Genomic DNA, 4,082 nt, shown 5'->3' on the forward strand with positions numbered 1-4,082 from the left:
AGTGTTTTGGATTTCTTCAGCTAAAACCCAGAAGTGGAATTGCTGGGTAATAGGTAGTTCTACTTATAATCTTTTGAGGAAACTCCATACTGTTTTCCACAGTGGCTGCACCAATCTGCAATCCCACCAACAGGGCACAAGGGTTCCCTTTTCCCCACATCCTCACCAACACTTGTTGTTTATTGATTTATTGATGATAGCCATTCTGACAGGTGTGAAGTGATATCTTATTGTGGTTTTAATTTGCATTTCTCTGATGATAAGTGATGTTGAGCATCCTTTCCTATGTCTGTTGGCCATCTGCACGTCCTCTTTGGAGAAATGACTATTCGGGTCCTCTGCCCATTTTTAAATTGCATTATTTGTATTTTCTTTCTCTCTCTCTCTCTCTCTCTCTCTCTCTCTCTCTCTCTCTCTCTCTCTCTCTTTCTTTCTTTCTTTTGTGTTAAGTTGTTTGAGTTCTTTATAGATTTTGGATGTTAACCCCTCACTGGATATATGATTGGTAAAAATGTATACCAATGGATAGGTTACCTTTTCATTTTGTTGATGGTTTCCTTTGCTATGCAAAAACTTTTTAGTTTGATGTTGTCTCATTTGTATTTTGTTTTGTTTTGTTTTGTTTTGTTTTTATGTGTGTAGAGTGGATGTGCCTGAGGAGAAATACCCCAAAAAATATTACTAAGAGAAATGTCAGAGAGTTTATTGCTCATGTTTTCTTCTAGGTGTTTTACGTTTTTGGACCTTACATTTAAGTCTTAATCCATTTTGAGTTTATTCTTGTATATGGTGTAAGAAGGTGGTCTAGTTTCAGTTTTTTGCATGCAGCTGTCCAGTCTCTCGAACACCATTTATTGGATAGACTGTCTTTACCCAATTGTATATTCTTGCCTCCTTTGACAAAGTTTAGTTGACCATGTAGGTGTGGATTTATTTCTGGGCTCTCTATTCTGTTCCATTGATCTATGTGTCTGTTTTTATGTCAGTATCATGCCATTTTGATTTCTATAGTTTTATAGTTTGACATCAAGTAGTGCGATGCTCCCAACTTTGTTTTGATTGCTTTGGCTATTCGGGGTCTTTTGTGGTTTCATAGAACATTATTTGTTCTAGTTCTGTAGCACACTGTATTTTAGTCCATCATTTATATCCATCTTCCAGACTAAACCCACATCCTCTGCCCACTTTGGGTCTGTTTGAGAGAAGGACTGGAAGTGCTTGTGCAGGTTAAGCATGGCAAGGGGTCCAACATGGTACGCAGGATGGAGGTGGGCAATGGAGCTGGTAAGTTTGTCTGGAGCTAGGTCACCAAGAGCCTCACTAGCCATGAGGAGGCTGGACTTGATCCCATGGTCAGTGTGGGACTGATAGAAGGTCTTAAATGTGATTAGACTGGGGTAAATGCTGGTCACATACAGGCTAATGACAGAGTGAAGGCCTAGCAGAGTAAGCTGGGACAAAAGAAAAAGACAGGACTGGATTCCAGAGAAAAACTGGATTTTGAAACAATAACTCTTGGCCACTGTTTGTCCACTGCTATTCAGGAACACCTGGACTGATTTCCCCCTTAAGAATTTTATAAGCCAGCCAGGGTTGGGTGTATGTGTTTATTGGGGGTGGATATGGCAAAGCAAGGTAAGTAGTTGAGAGTGTAGGCAGGCCCCGAGCTGGTCTACCGGAGTTCAAATCTTGATGAATGATCACATGAAAGTTACCTGATCTTTTTATGTCTCAGTTATTTTCAGCTTTAAAGTGAGAGTATCTCATTATGTTGTTGGGAAGAGTAAGAGATAAGGAATACAAAACGCTTTGCACATAATGAGCACTTAATAAATATGAGCTATTGTGGTTATAAGAATATTACAAGTTAGCCCAGAGAAAGGAATGTTTGCGTTGGCCTGGGTCAGCCACAAGACTTTGTAAGAGTGGCTTAGGAAATGGGCCTGCCACGGGAGTGGAGACACAGAAAATCTAGGATGTTCCTGGGGGTAGGGAGATGAGTAGAGGAAAATGGGTTTTCCTTGTGCACACTGTAAACTCATGACTTATAAATCTTGTTTCTTCCTCTCTGTAAGCTGGCATGTGGTCAGCTCCCAAATATTTGTTAAATGAATGAATGCTTTTAAAATATTTTCACAATTGTATTAAAATTATTATTTTATTAAGAAACAGTTATTGGAATTGTACACTTGAAATGTACTGGATTTTGTTAACCAATGTCACCATAAAAAAAATTTATTGCAAAAATTGTACCCATTTATTAAAAAAAACTTTAGAAAATAGACATTGTCAAGCCTATTTAGTGAGTTAAATTATAATCATTCCACTGGCTTTGATAGAATGATATGGAAATTTAGTCAATCTTTACAAAATTATTCAACATAACAAAATATTGTCCAATATAAAATTATCAAATCTATCTAAGCTTCCTATTAAAACAAGCTTCCTATTAAAGCAAATTTCTGTTGGGGAGGGGCAGAGACCATGTACAATACCTTAACTTCTAGGTGGGTGTCAAGTTAGGGTTGCCTTCTCCCTGAAGCTGCCTGGGTGTTCGCTGTGGATTGGAATCCAGAATAACTGCTCCCTCAGTAAGAGGGAGAGGACCAGAGCCTTCAGCCTGAGAATCCTTCCACTTTCCAGGGCTAGAGAGTGAGAGGACAGCATCCCACCCCTGCCACAGTAAGCACAAATGTCATCACGCTCTGCAAGCTCAGGGCTCTTGTACTCTGGAGTGAAGAGTGGCTTTCTGAGATTGATTTCCAGGGTTATTGTCTTCCATAGCCTGATCTGATGGGCTACATGCAAATAAGCAGAGCCTAGCATGTTGATCCTAGATATGACTGGTGCACATTTGGCTCTGCTGTGGGTCTTATGAATATGCAAATAGGCAACCCTAATAAGTTGAGACTGATACTATGTGTTGACCCTCCCTGGGATAGGTCATGTGTTGGTAATTAATAAGATATTGTGCCCAGAACTGGGACTTAGAGTTATAGTTCATATATACACCCACTCTACAAACATAAACAAAAAGAAAAAAATGACAATTTCTCATAATCCCACCATTGCTAAAATTTTGTTGAGGAATGTGTGTTGTGTATGTATATATTTTATATATATTTTATGTATTATAAATATTTTGAAAAAATTAAACAAAACTACAGTGATAGAAAGAGATAATACTATGCATACTGTAGCATACCTTGTTTTTCACTTAAACATAAGTTAACGAACATATCTCTGGGGTTGCTACTTATTAACTAGGTGATCTTGAGTAAGTTACTTAATCCTCCATGCCTCAATATTCTCATTTATAAAAATAAAAATATGAGTAGTTCATCACAGGGAGTTATATTGTAAAGATTAATGCTTAATAGGAATGTTTAATTAGGGTCCAGTAAATGTTAGTTACTCTTATTAAGTGATTAAATATTCTTCTCCAAAATTTAAATGGCTAGATAGCATTCCACTGTATTTTTATGCTGATATGTTAAGTAAATATGTAGTTATATAATATAAATATATGTTATATATTATTTATACACATAATATATATCTAAGGTATGTATTGATATACCAAAGTGGCATATGTATATACTGGCATATGTTTATTTATACATATGCTATTATATCAATATATATATGTTATATATATGAAACCATTCATTATCTTTAGATATTTAAGTTGTTTTTTTCTTTTTCAGTATTATAAACAAATACCTTAGTCCATTTGTGTTGCTATAACAAATTATCATAGACTGGGTGGCTTAAACAACAAACATTTATTTCTCATAGTCCTGGAGGCTGGGAAGTCCAAGATAAAGGTGCTGGCAGATTTGGTGTCTGGTGAAGACCCACTTCCTGGTTTGTGGATGGCTCTCTTCTCATTGTATCTTCACTTGGAGCAAAAAAAGCAAACTAGCTCTTTGGTCTCTTCTTAAAAGGGCATTAATCCCCTTTATGAGGACTCTACCCTCATGATCTAATTACCTACCAAAGAATCCACCTCCAAACACTATCACAATTGGGATTAAGGTTTCAAAATATGGGTTTGTGGGGTAGGGAGACACAAACATTCA

The sequence above is a fragment of the Pteropus alecto genome, unplaced genomic scaffold (genome assembly GCF_000325575.1).
Source record: "Pteropus alecto unplaced genomic scaffold, ASM32557v1 scaffold191, whole genome shotgun sequence".
Classification (NCBI taxonomy): domain Eukaryota; kingdom Metazoa; phylum Chordata; class Mammalia; order Chiroptera; family Pteropodidae; genus Pteropus; species Pteropus alecto.